Source organism: Lactuca serriola, chromosome 5 (assembly GCF_051521515.1).
Source record: "Lactuca serriola cultivar US96UC23 chromosome 5, Lser_US96UC23_V15, whole genome shotgun sequence".
NCBI lineage: Eukaryota > Viridiplantae > Streptophyta > Magnoliopsida > Asterales > Asteraceae > Lactuca > Lactuca serriola.
Window position 1 is genome coordinate 121,582,927 of NC_136412.1, and position 15,806 is coordinate 121,598,732.

Sequence of the window (15,806 nt, forward strand, 5' to 3'; positions counted from 1 at the left end):
GAACCAAACCGAAAACCGAATTCTATTTCGGTTTGGCTCGGTTTGAAAACCGAGGAAATCAAATATTAACTTAAAAAAAAATTAGTGTTGCAATTTTCCAAACATACATTACAATGTTTTAAACATAGAAATGAGGATAGAAGAATCGTGTACCGATGGTCGGATTTTCATGAGAGCTTCGTTGTCGATTGTGTGAGTCGTGAGGGTGAAACTTGATTGAACGGGAATGGCAAATAAGGACAGAGGAATCAAGTATCAACGATTGGATTTTCGTGAGGCTTGAAGCCTTGAACAGTGATCAAGTCATTTAAGTGAACCTTACATTGGTAAAATAGTAAATAGGCTAAAATGATTTTTATTTTGTAATTAATATTTTTACGTAATATATAAAATATAAAATATATAATATACTTTTTAATTAATTTATTTATGCAATTCGGTTTTTTCAGTTTTTTCGGTTTAGTTTGGTTTTAGCTTCATGAGACCGAAATTCGAACCAAAAACCAAATTTGCAATTTTGTTTGGTCTTGTACCAAACCAAAAACTGAATTTAAATATAATTTGGTCTGAAATCGATTTCGGTTTGATTCAGTTTTCTGGTTTTTCGGTTCCGGACCAAATAATTCTCACCTTTACTCGTATTGTTTCCGGCGATTGATCAGAACTAAGAAAGATAATTACCATTTAATATTTTCTAAAGTTCAAAAAAATGTTGGTGATTTTAGTGTTACCATGTCATTTTATGTAACTGGAACTAACATGTGAGTTATTGGGCTTCATAATTTGTACTCTAATATATGTATATGTACGGGTTTGTGCGGAATGTACGCATGTATAAAATCGAATTAGAAGTTGGTTCGACGACAAGTCGGGGGTCCGGGGGCAACGCCCCTGGGTCCGGAGTTTCCAAAGGGGTGGTGTCCATTTGGCGGGGTCTAGGGGCAACGCCCCTAGCGGGGTCCAAGGGGCAAAGCCCTTGGCTATGGTCTAGATCCCAGGTCAGCGGGTGGGGTCGAGGGGCAGCGCCCCAAAACCTCTCCGGATTTTACATATAGGACCATAATGGGAAATTCAAATTCTTAAGGGTGATTATGGTAAAACTAACAAAATTCATTAGTTTTGGAAACCCTAAATCCTCATTAAAATCCAGATTTCCCTTGCTTCCTTCCAAAGCACCCCATGACGGCCCACCCTAACAGAAACCCTAATCTTGTTTATTATATAAACGACTCTTCTCTTTTAGTAGAGATACACGAAATTCTTAAGCTCTCATTTTCATCAAACAAACAGAGAATCCCTCTAGTAATTTGGCTTACGACTTCTGTGCCTAGAATCGTAAGTGTCCTCATGGATTATCCTAGGCTGAATTTCTTGCAACCCAGACATAGGGTAGAAATATGAGTTCGGAAAGTGTTCTCACGATCCAAGTGGTATCCATATCTCCACTACAAACCCTATTTGTTCTTACAAAATGTTGTTTGACAACCCGGAATTTCTACCTTGTGCAATTATTCAAATCAATCAAGTGCGGACTCGTTTTGCAATCTTCTAGCATTGTTTAGAGTCAAATAGAGCGTTCTAAGCCTAGTATCTTCAAGTTAGGGTATGGAAAAGGGTCCCACAAGTTCAAATACTTCACAAAATGGCCATACACTCCATCATGAGGAGTGTACGGCCGTACACTTGGGTGTGCGGCCGTACACCCCCCTTCTGGCTGTACACTCTGATCTATAAATGGGGGAGTTAGCTTCCATTAAACCCTTTTCACTCCCCCTAGCCAAGAACTCGTTTTCTCTCAAGTATCAACCATCTTCCACTTCTAGATCTTCAAATTATAAGTATTTCTTCCTCCCATTTGATGATTCATTACACAATCTGGTAAGAATCTATCATTTCATCTAAGAATCCACTCATTTTGTTTAGATCTTCAAGTGTTCTTCAAGAACACCAAACACATCTTCTAAGGTTTGGACCCCAAAACACCCCCAAAGGCTTATATATCATAAGTACTCCTCCCCATGCTTGATACTTATTAGTTATGACTTTAAAAATCGTGCAAAATCATGATCATCAAGGAGGTACGGCCGTACACCCTCATGTGGGCGTACACCCCTTTGATTGATGCATATTAGCCTCTAATTCGGGTATACACTTGTAATAGCTTGATATAAGCTAAGAACCCTGGAATTTTTGCATGAAAAACGCCATTTCATATGATTTTCAAGTGTTTACGGCCGCACACACCATGTGTACGGCCGCACACACCAAGTGTAGCTGCACACACCCTTTTACGGTCCAAAATAGCAACAAACTCCATTTCCGGCTAAGCAATGGTCAAAATACCTTCCCTAGAACATTACTAAGGCTTGGAAACACTCTTTGGCACACTTCATAGTGAGTGTGCGGCCGCACACACACCCTGGCCGCACACTCTGTCTGCACACACATAAACTCCATGGTTTTGTGGCCTTACACTCCAATATAGAGCCATACACCCCTTATGTGCAACCATATGTGTTGGTAACACTTAATTCTAAGTGTTTTCATGTCCCTAAGGCGTTTCCCTATCACCATTAATGGTTATATGCATTAAATGTATTCATATATGTGTAATTATATGTGTAATTATATGTTAAAATCTTCAATAAACCAAACCCATTTCGAATACATCACTTTCGAACTTCCAATTGCATCATCTCGTAGGCTTCAAAACTTCAAGATCACTTCGGTCTTCAAATCCGCGTAATATGAAAAATTCAAGTTCGAATTTCCATATAAAACTTCTCCCCCTTTTTATAATCGAAATTTGATTATAAAACTCCAAGGAAAAAGAACGTGCTCTATTCGGAATTTTTCATGTCAAAACTCCCCCTTAACATGTGACATAAACTTTGTGCTTCAAACCGGAAAATCCAAAAAATATTCAATTTTTAGCTTCTTTCACGAATCGCCTTTAACAAAATTTCTCAAAAATGGGTAGAAATTGTCAATTTCAAAATTCTGCAGTGACCCGTTGCGCCAAAAATAGCCAAATATGCGAAACACACCCCCATTTGCGAAACTGGGTAGAATGTGTAAATTCGCACAAACTGCAGGGATCAGATTCGAAAACATTCCCATTTCTCAAAATGTTTACCCTAAATGCGAAGCTGGGTAAAATTTGTCACCTTGCGAAGACTGCAGGGATGCGAAATGGAAATTCAGCATTAAACACAAATGTTGACCCTCATTGCGAAAGTGGGTATAAACCGTCATTTCATTGAAAGTTTAGGGATGCAAATTGACACTTTTGCTTTCTTCTACGCTTGTTACCAGATGAAAACTTCTCCAAAACATCATAGATTGCGAATGTTGTTTGACAAACAAACAAATTGCTACTAGATGCGAACGACCCATATCACAACCTGCGAACGTTCTTGACCATGTATGCGAACTCATGTTTGACCATCAACCCAATCGACCAATTCACAATATGAAGCATTCGCATCCTCAAACAAGAAATCGTGAACTTCTATGCGAACTGCTTTTGACCTCAAAATTGTTTCACAAAATGCGAACCCAGTCAACATCGACATTGACATCTAAACAACATCAAGTTCCCGACTCCAAATCAACAATTAACATACATCATCTGTTCGTTCTTGACATCCATCCAAACCATGCGAATCTTCATTCCAGTTAATACCAATGAACAAACGAAAATCGACTTTTCAAAACTTAAAAGAAAACGAATTCATCGATTTTACAGTTTGTCCCAACCATCGTTTCCAATCGATTTACAGAGTTCGTCATCAAGAACACAACTCATCCAAATTCGAAATTAAACTCAAATTTAAGTTCGATTACGATATCCATATCCCATATTCAACTTGTAACAACCGATTTCAGCCTTTAATTCACAGAATCTCATATCAAAGAGTGTTCAAACAACTGTTCTAACCATGTTCTTCACAAAAAATTGAGATTTCTTGATCAATTTGATCAAACTCAAAGAATGGATCGACAACTGCTTGATCATTATCGGCTTATCAAACACAACCGATTCACAATTCTGAGGAACAAGAAATTCTAATCGATTTTTCAGAAATCAAACTTGAAGACAACAAAATCGAACTTCAAAATCAATTGTTTCAGAAGATATATGAACTGATAGTACATGTACAGGAAGCATGTGTACAAGTCAGAATACGAACATCTATCGATGATTCAAATGATCCAATGAGTTACAGATTTTAACGATTTTGGGCTCAAATTATTAATGAACAGTGAAGAGTTCTTTAGGATCATAAACGGATGAAATATTGGGCTCACGACTTTTAGGATATCGAATTAAACACTTTTTGGGCTCAATGGATGGACATGAACAGTAGATGAATTTTCAATTGTGCTTAACATGAATTGATGACCACTTATACGATTGATTTCATTCAAAATAATAATTGCAATTATAAAATCAATTTGAACGAACTGATATTAGATTGGATCGAACCTTGATCAACAAAAAATATTGGATCACAACAAATGGGTTTTTCAATAAAATTTTGATCCAACGAGTCAAATGATCACAAATCAAAAACGCAACGCACGAATTCAATGAAATTAAGAGAGATCATAGAGAGAGACTCACCAAAATTGCTCAAATTGCGACAAAAGTTGCCAAACCGAGAATCGTTCTTCAAAAATCACCTTGATCTTGAAGACCCGCTCTGATACCAATTGTAGTGGTGTTGATTATGATGGCATGTGCGGAATATGAAAGATCTAGTGAATCATCATGTAAAATCAAGAACACAAGGAGTAAATAAATCTTTGTAAGCTCATATTAGATCTAGAAAGAATATACAAATGGGTTTGTACAAAGTTTCTCTCTCTAGTCTAACACTCCAAATGGATTCACTTACATAATGGGAGTCACTCACTTCCTATTTATAGGAAAGACTCAACCCATTTACACATACAAAGAGGAAAGCCTAAAACACTACATCCAAGAGTGACTTTGCACCCTAACACATACCCCCTTAATCAACCTTTTAAATGATTTTAAATGCTTTTATGGGGGGGGGGGAGGGGGGGGGGGGGAATACAAGTTGAAACAATATAGTTATTATATCAATCACATGTGATTTATAACAATCAAACAATGGATTTTGCTATACTTTTAGCTGTTTTATCAAACAAACTACTTTAAAATGTTTATCAAACTCCTTTACACATTAAACTCTTTATCAAACTTGTTCTTACATAACAAACCTTTTCTTTAGCTTTCTTTAAACTTATAATTTGTCAAAACCATGTCTAATACATATATAGTTATATAAGTAAGGTTTAAAGGACTTAAGAATGACAACACACTTTGTTTCCTGTTCCTTGTTTGGTTGTGGACTTAGAGTATCCTGTTGTTTGTCCGAGTGTCGTTTAATCCTTAGTTATGTATTATGTATATACGTATAAGAAATAAAAGCTTTTATTTCAGTTCAATACATTCGGTTATACCACAATTCTACTAGTAAACTATAATAGGTATAGTTTAGAAATATACTACTCATTACTTCTAGTACGAGGAAACATAAAAAGAGTCAGTTCATACATGAGACACTACTTACTATGAGGAGAAACAAACATAACTTATTATAATAAGGAACAAACAAAAACATATACATATACATTTACAATTAAACAGAAAGAACATACACCAACATAACAATTAGAATATGAGATTTACTTCTACATGTCGCAGATTTCACCATTGTCATGTTGGTAACCAGAGTCTCCTGGAGGGAGAGCGGAAATTGTGTGTATAGATCTCTACGGGACAGACTATCCCGCACCCCGACTGTTAGCTACAGTCCCTGGCCGACCAAGCCAAGGGGTGACAAATGTCACTTTTTATTTCGACGTCTTTCATCGTTGTGTTTTACAGTCGTCAATCAATATGGTTACGAATCTCACTTTACCTTATAATTCATTGGCTTTGAGGTAAGTAGTACTACGGTAATTCCCACATACAAAGCTACAATTCTATAATATTTTCCCTAATACAACTACCTTGAAACGTTTTCTCATTATAAAGATAATATACAAAATATATCTTGATAAGATAGTTAGATTTGGGAAAATACATACTTTTACAGACAAACAAATCGAACATTGAGTCTTGGTAGAAGTCTACAGTTTAGTAGAAAATATGGGATTTTCTAGGAAGATACGAACATTATACAAATAGTTAACGAACATTTTACTACGAGTAAACACTTACAAACGTTACTACAAACTTTTCTGTGAATATTTTTGATACAAATAATGACACTAAAATACTTATGAACTCACCAACATGTTTATGCTGATGCTCTCTTTCAAAATAACTTGTATTCTTAGGGAACCAGTAAGACAGGTACACCCATGCAGCTTTTGAAGGACGGAGTGGATCTAAGACTCGTCTTTATTTTGTTTGTACATTTTTAGTGTCATTTAAACTTACAAAAGAACACACATGTATTTAACTATTCTATTAATGCAATGGATGTTGTTGCTTGTTTACTATTATGCATTGTTATGATATTGTACATGACGTCCTTCACCCCAGAACATTTCCGTCGTCCCGATTTTGGGGTGTGATAGATTGGTATCATAGCATTGTTTATAGTGAATTGAGTGTATCAACCCATAGAAGATATACAAACTATAAACATAGTGGGATTAAATTACCCTGACCAAGATTTTATACTTTTAAATAATAAAATATTTAACTAAGTATACATACATATATTCATACCAAGGTCAGTATCATACTAGAACAGAACAAAAGTATTAAGATTGTTGAACGGAACAATTAGGCTTAGAGACATATGGTCAAATCTGCGAGTGATATAGCCTGATCAACTATATTGTTCCGAGGAGTAACTAGCACGTGCCTAAGAATGGTTGTGACGTTGCAACAAGTCTAAAAACTTACCAACACTACTAAAATGGAAACATTAGAACAGAACATAAACCTAAAAATACTATAGGAGTATTTCGTGTTACTAAAATTCTTATCTGAGAACTAAAAAGGTCTTTATTAGTAGGTCAATAGTTGCTAAGTGGATACGCTAAGATTATATGTAACTAAGATGTCATAGACGGAGAATCTATGATCTTTGCTCTATTCCATGTTCCTTGTTTGGTTGTGGATTTAGAGTTAGGGTCACTTATTCGAAGGTCTATCCTGTTTTGATTACCTATAACTGGTATTCACTATACAAGTATTGAAGTAACTAATAAAGATCATCTTATAATTATCTAAATAGTACGTCTATTAATCATTTCTTTATCCCTTTTCTCGCATAGATATCATGGATGGATTTCATCCCCATCCCCCTGGCGATCCGTATTTCCCAAATCAAGGCCATGCAGGATGGTTTGAAGATGATCACCCAATCCCTTTGGATGATCACCTCGTAGAAGGCTTTTCGGATGGTTCTGACTCCGAGCCAGAAGTCAACAACCTACCCCAAGAAGTTCAAGCCCTAAATCTCAACCCCCGACCAGCATTTCAAGGCCCCACACCCTTGTGGGCGACAAACTTGAACCGTTGGAGTGATGAACAGGGTCAACCTTTACCCAACAATGGGGACCGAAACTTTAACAATCTAAACGAGGGTGGCTCAGCTGACAGAGTCCTGCCCATCATGGTCCGTAGGATTGCTGTAGCACCTGGTTCCTGGTATGTATTTTAATCTAAGTATTTTAGCATTTTTAGCTGGAACTCGGCGAGTCGGGCCAGACGAGATATCAAGCACGTTTAAGTTGGCGACTCGACGAGTCCGCCAGTCTGGATGAAACCCTAATCTTAAAGGTTTGCACCCTATTTAAACATTTTTTTGTGCCTCATAACGGCCCCCATTACGTCCAGAACACCCCTCATGAAGCCCTAACCCTTCTTTTAGTAATTTGAGTGCTTTTGGTGCACTTCCTTGAAGTTTTGGAGAAAAGAAGAAGGTAGATCAAGAGGAGAGGAAGAAGATTCAGAATCTTTGTGCCATTTCAGAGCTTCTATAGGTATTAGACTCGAAACCCTCTCTGTTCCTTCATTATTATCTCCTTAAGAGCTTAAGATAGTCATTTTAAGGCCTCTTCTAGTCTTGATCTTTGAGTAATGATCTTATAGTATTAAGGGACTTCAGATCTAGGCATGATTGAGCTCTAGGAGCTCGGATCTATTGCCTTTATGAGCCTAACTTGTGTAAAAGTCCTAGATCTACTCTTCTAGTCCTTGTTAAGCCTCTTATTTCCCTTTTGATGCATGAATATACGTAAAGTTGGAAACTTTACGTGTAAAACCTACCCTAAGAACCCAGATCTATGAATGGAATGCATTGGATTCAAGCATAATCGAGTATATAGTAATTGCATGCATGCGACTCGGCGAGTCGAGTTGCGAGTTCCCGATGTTCCCCTTTTGAGTTACGCTGAGTGGGATCAGTGAGCTTTAAGTGGACTCAGTGAGTCGAAAGCCAGACTCAGTAATGGAGGGACTCGGCGAATCAATGCCCTGAATCGGCGAGTCCAAGGCAATCTTCTTGCCTCAAGAACAGACTCGATGAGTTGTTCATACAACTCGGCGAGTCACAGACCAGAGTGTTCATCGGATGAAGATGAACTCGACGAGTTGTTCATACAACTCGACAAGTCGAATGAAGGACTATTGGATATCTGTATAGAAGGAGAACTCATCAAGTCAATGCCTAACTCGACGAGTAGGGACGAGAGTGAGGACAATCGACTGGATAGGGACTCGACGAGTTAGCGAGCCAACTCGGCTAGTCGGGTCAATTGGAAGTTGACTTTGACCTTGACTTTTGACTTGGTTAGGGGTAAAATGGTCATTTTACCCTAAGGAAAATTAGCAGTGTTTGATTGAGTGTTTCGTGGGAATTACAGCCGGAGGATTTCCGGAGCAGCAGCAACAGACAAACAGTTCCCGTGTAGATCAGTGGCTACTTCGAGGTGAGTTACCTTCTAGTAGCGGTGGGTCTATGGCCACAATGCCGGCCCACCAGTAGGAGTTGTGTGTTAGATGATTGTCTTTGTGATATCATCTAGTTCTGCTACTACCTGATATGTTATATGCTAGCTTGATGTGTTATAGTAGTAGAGTCCGGTTGTTAGGACCGAAGGGTAGTCAGACATCCCAGATACGTCTGACAGTATGTGATGTCATGATTTTATGATAGCATGATCTGAGATATGTGTTAGGGGTAGTAGGAGGAACAGTCCCCGAGTTCGGTTGTTAGGACCGAAGGGTAGTCAGACACCCCAGATATGTCTGATAGTATGCTATGTTATGATATGTGATAGTAGTAGTGGTAGGGGTGAAGCAGTCCCCGAGGTTCGGTTGTTAGGACTGAAGGGTGGTCGGCACCCCAGAATGGTTGCACGGGTAGGACGGCACCCCAAAATGGTCGTACCGGATAGGTCGGGCACCCCAAAAATGCCTGACAAGTATGGTATGTTATATGATGTACTGTATGTATGGTATGTGGTACGTTGGGGGAACTCACTAAGCTTTGTGCTTACAATTTTCAGTTTTGGTTTAAGGTACCTCTTCTTCAAAGGGGAAGGAGTTAGCGCGGTAGCGATACATCATACACATACACTATTTTCTGCCTTACGAGATTGTTCTGGGATTTGTACTCTGATATTCACTTGATTTCGTATTTTGGTTTTTCAAACACGATATATGATTGTGGAATGATTTGATCAGACAATGTTTTATTTACAAATGCTTTCCAAGGTATTGATTTAAAAATGAAATTTTTAGACGTGAAAATTGGGTTGTTACAATTGCTCGGAATTTCGAGCAAGGTCGAGCAGCCATAGACCGAGTCATGGAGATTGACGCCAACTCTGGCGTTAACACGATCCGCATTCGCCAACTTGAAGAGGCTATGGAAAGGACTAGGAGAACCAATGAGGCTCTGCAGCAATAGTTAGTTGCATCCCAAGCCAAGGTCATAGAACTTCGAGTTCGTCAGAGAGCTCACGAGCGACATCTTAAAGAAGTGGTACGTCAACTGGCGAATCTGAGGGTTCACCCGAGGGGTACCCTTCGTCGGTAGAAGATGTTGACTCATCCTTTCTTTTGGGTTAAGGAATAGCCTTTCTTATCTACTCTATAAAGCACTTGTCTATAAAATATTCCTGTCTTTTCAAGTACATTATCTAGACTACTAAGCTGTCAAAATTTTCCCATGTATGGTTTGATGTAAGACCTAATGTTAAGTCATTTTTACCCGAACTCATTTACATCATTAGTACCAGTAACATTGACAGTTGTCTAATCTATTGAAAAATCTTTGCTTTTATGTTTCCCCTATCCTACTATTGTGTCTCTGCTTCAAACATACACTCATTCAATGGTTGGGCTATGGCAATTTAACCCATGGATCACTCTCATTATACTTGCAATTGATTCTTACCATATTCGTCATGTCTTTAAACTTTCAGTAAAAGATGCCGCCTTGCAAGCGTCCGGCCAGAGGCACGCCTATAAATCAAACTCCACCACCACCACCCCCTTCGTAGTTCGATGTGGTGATGTTTCAGGCTACTGTGACCGCAGTTGTGGCCGCAACAATGACACAAGTAAATTCTGGTGGTACCAGCGGAGCTGGAACGGGCACTAGCTCTAACCATGGTGAAAGCCAACTGCGTACACGAGAGTGTACCTATAAAGACTTCATCAGCTGCAAGCCCAAGTTCTTCAACGGAACTGGAGGGATCATTGCACTATCTCAATGGATAGAAAAAATGGAAGCAGTCTTCGAAATGTGTTGTTGTCATGAAGGAAGCAAGATAAAATTTGCTGCTTGCACCTTCACTGGAAGAGCCTTGACGTAGTGGAATGTCCATGTCAAATCAGTCTCACGGGTAGCGGCTAACGCTATGGGTTGTTATACACTGAAGGATCTGATGGCAAAGGAGTAATGCCCGAGGGGCAAGATTCAGAAACTCGAAGAGGAACTGCGGAACCTTAAGATGAAGGGTTCCGACATAGTGGCTTACACAGCCAGGTTCAGCGACCTAGTGACTCTATGTCCCAACATGATCCCCACCGAAAGCAAGGAAATTGAGAGATACATATGGGGTTTGGTACCCCCGTACCGAGGAAACGTTCTAGCATCGAACCCTGCAACCTTTGATATTGCCAAGCAATTGGCCCAAAGGCTTATTGATCATGAGATTCCTTCTCTTCCATCCACAACTACGACTACTACCTCAGCACCAACCAAAGCGGTCGACAACAAGAGAAAGTGTTGGGACCGAAAGAAGGGTAAATCAGCTCAACCCTCTTCCAAGAACCAATAGGTGGTGGCTGTCCGTGCTACCACAACTCCTGCTGCCCCTGTACCAACAAAGCCATATGCAGGGAGTCTACCCAAGTGCACTAAGTGCAATTTCCATAATAACGGCCCATGCCGAGAAATGCACTACACCAACTGCGACCGGAAGGGCCATACTATCCGGTTTTGCAAAGCACCACCCCGACCCATCACCCAAGTTCCTGGTGTAGGAGTAAGCCAGGCCTGCTACTGGTGTAGCGAGATCGGGCACTTCAAAAGAAACTGTCCTAAAGCTGGGAATACGGGAGGAGCAGGGAGACTACTTGCTATCGGCCACAACGAAGCAGTGGCATACCCCATAGTAGTCACAGGTACTTTCCTCCTCGATAACTCATATGCATGTATCCTATTTGATAGTGGGGCAAAAAGGAGCTTCGTGAACCAAAAATTTAAACACTTACTTAATCAATCACCGCAACCACTACAAGAAACCTTCGTCGTAGAAATAGCTAACGGAAAGACAAAGGGTTCTAACGAGATTTACATAGGTTGTACCCTCATGCTAGATAACTATTCCTTTCTAATTGACCTCATACCAGTGTTAATCAAGAGTTTCGATGTCATTGTGCGCATGGACTGGTTGAGTCTCCATCGTACCGATATTCTGTGTTTCGAGAAAGCAGTTCGTCTAAACCTGCCGAATAACGAAACCTTGTTGATCTGCAGAGACAAACCTAGTACGAATCTTCGTATCATCTCGTACATGCAAGCCTAGAAGTACCTATGAAAGGAATATAGTGCATTCATTGCTCATATAGTCGATGTGAACCGAGAAACAAAAGACTTAAAAGACCTCCCCGTAGTATGCGACTTTCCCGATGTCTTTCCGAAAGAACTACCAGGGCTACCACCTCAACGACAAATCGAATTCAGGATCGACTTAGTTCCGGGGGTTACTCCCATAGCCAAATCGCCTTATCATCTAGCACCAGCAGAGATGCAAGAACTATCCGGTCAACTTAATGAACTACTCAACAAGGGCTTTATAAGACCAAGCTTCTCGCCTTGGGGAGTGTCGGTCTTGTTCATGAAAAAGAAAGACAGCTCATTGCGAATGTGTATTGATTATAGAGAACTGAACAAGCTGACCGTCAAAAATCGTTATCCCCTACCGGTCCCAAACCCTAAAAATTAGGGTTTGCATTCAACACCGGAACGCAACACATTCCTCAGGGGAATGCCCAGTGTTCGGGCTCCGCCTCCAAAATCCAAAGTTGGCATAAATGGTCCCTCCTTTTTCCAAATTCCATAATTACAAGGTCCAAAAGCAGCAAATCAATATCTAAGGGATCAAAAATGTAATTAATACATGGACTGGGTGTTACAATTCTCCCCCACTTGAATCAGACTTCGTCCTCGAAGTCTGTTGCATCTAAAAATAACTTCGGATAATGCTCCCTCATCTCTTCCTCGGGATCCCAAGTCCATTCCGAGCCCATAATAAATAATTTCAAGTGGCCCAATATGGCCTAATACTTTAAATCTCAGTTCTAGGCCCATAAACTCTACTCCACAGTGGGTCATGGAGCCCAACTATCCAGGCCCAAAAGCCCAAGTTCGCCACTCTGCATGCATACGCGCGGCGTACCTGGCACGTACCCCCAACGTATGTTGGCCTTGACCAAAAGCGGGAAGTTGACCCAGTACGCGCAGCGTACTAGGGTGTACGCCCAACGTACTGACCAACTTCCTTGGGGCTCCATTTGTGACTTAATCCATTAATTCCTCATGTCCAGAATGAAGATCCAGGTCCTTTAAGACCTCCTAGTCCATAAAGTCAAAAATTTATGTGCTTGCATGCATGGTTGGGGGTCAAAACATGATTTTGGTCCTTAACCAAACTTTGTGACCATCAAACACTTGCATGGTCGTGGCTTAACCATTAAGGTCTGATTTGTATGACTCTAAGTGCTTCTAATAGCTCAAAAGAACAGCTCTTATTTGTCTGAAACTATCAAGATTCAAGCCACCTCAACAATGGAGTCCAAAAGTGACACAAAACACCCCAAAATCAAATCTAAGCATGCAATGATCAAGTTTGAAGCCTGATACCTCATATAAGTCAGAAATGGTGCTAATCTCCTGGATCTGCAAGCTCCCTTTAAATCCTTGCTCCTTCTTCAAACTTCTTTCTCTTCCAAACACCAAAACAACACTAAAATGCTCTCAATTAGCTACCAATCACAAGAACACACAAATATGGGTTAGGGTTTTCGTGGTGGTTGTCTAAGGGTTTTAGGGAGGCTAGACCAAAGGCATAAGGTCCTTTATACAGGGATCAAACCCTAAAATTTAGGGTTTTAGAATCTGCATACGTACGTTGCACGTACCCTTTTGTATGTTGGGCGTACGTGCATGGCTTCCGTGTTCCTATCTCTTGAGTATGTTGAGCGTACATAGCAAGGTACACTTCGCGTACAGTGCTTCCTCATCCTAATTACAAGGGCCCAAAGGTCTAAGCCCAAACCTTTTTAAAACTATTAACCTTATATAAATAAGAATAGTACCTTATAAATCCTGTACGTTACATATATGTATAGATATGAAAATGAATAATAGTAATATATATATATATATATATATATATATATATATATATATATATATTCATTATATATAAAATTGCCGCCTTAAGTCACTCCTTACAAACGACGTGGCTCGCCACGACTCGTAAAAGCTTGATACGTGATATTTTAGTCAAATTACGCCTAACATTATTTAGAACATTAATATTTTTAAACATTTTAATCCTAACTAGAAAAAGGATACCCATGCTCCGCATGGGATAGAGGGATTCCCTCATGGTCAAACACTTTTTTTATGCAGTCCACCATTTCTGAGTGGTGTCCCTCTTCTCCACGCCTAGCCTTAACAACCTGTTAAATATTTTTGGAATAATAAAAAAAAAAGCTACCTAATGCTTGAGGAATCAACCATAAATAATAATAACAAATATCGTCCAAAATTTGATTCTACCTCATGTGGAATGTGAGAACATATGTAAATATTTTAGAGAAACAACAACATCAGGTGCACCTAGTTGATCCACTTCTATATTATATGTGTCATGACCAACCTTAAGATTATACAAACAAAAAAATAACCTTGGATATTGTTTTTTTTTTTTATTTATCATACTTCTTCTAGCTAAATAGCCTTTAATCTTCTCATACGTTGAAACAACCAATCATATTGGCACCAAAAGATAGTTGATGACTTTCATCTATTATATAAATAGTACATATATGTAACATCCCAAGAATCGAGACCAAAAATTTTTGTTTTAATTATATTGCTTATAAAATTTGTTTGAGGAAAACATTACTGGTATCAAATTAATTCATAAACCATAGTTATATGTCTCAAAAACCATAACGTCAAATAGTAATAATGTCAGAGTACAATCCCAGAAATCTCAAATGCGGAATCATGTATGTGCGATGCGTTGCTACCCTGCCGACTCCTTCCCTTCGACGAAGAGGTAAAACTAAAAACCACAAGCACAAAGCTTAGTGAGTTCCCCCATCATACCACATACCATGCAATCATACATATTGTCGGGCAGTTCTAGGGTGCCCAACCTACCCATGTCAAGCTATTATGGGGTGCTGACCTACCCATGTCAAGCCATTCTGGGGTGCTGACCTACCCGTGTCAGGCCATTCTGGGGTGCCTGCCTACCCTCCAGTCTATCTCAATCGGCCACGGGGACTGTTTCACCACCTACCATTATCACATAATAACATATCATAATCATGCTGTCAGACATATCTGGGGTGTCCGACCTACCCGTCCGTCCTAACGACCGGATCGGGAGACTATTCCCCTCCTACTACCACTATTGCATATAACATATCATACTGGCACATAAGACAGTAGCAAACCTAGACAATTATCACAAAGACAATCATCTAAAGACAACTCTTGCTGGTACGCCGACATTATGGACATAGGCCCACCTCTACTGGAAGGTAACTCACCTCAATGTCGTGTAGTGTCTGTATTGTACTCGGTATAAAAATCAACTATTCTCGACTCCTTAATCCCTACACAACATCCTTTCTACATTACCATTTCATACTCATAACTCTCACAAGGGTCAACTCAAGTCCAAGTCAAATTCAAGGTCAAAGCCCTGGTCAAAATCAACATCTGGTTAACTAGACTCGCCGAGTTGGTCCACCAACTCGTCGAGTCCCCACGTCCTCAAAATGCTACAACCCCTTTCCTACTCGTCGAGTTTAGCAACAACCGACGAGTTTGCATTCAACAAACATTGGGACCTTCTTCAACTGACTTGTCGAGTTCATCCTTGAACTCGTTGAGTTCATCTTCATCCATATGAAGGTGTTCAGTCTATGACCCGCCAAGTTTTCCTTGAACTCGTCAAGTCTGTCTTCATGTGGTTAGGACATTGCCTTGAAC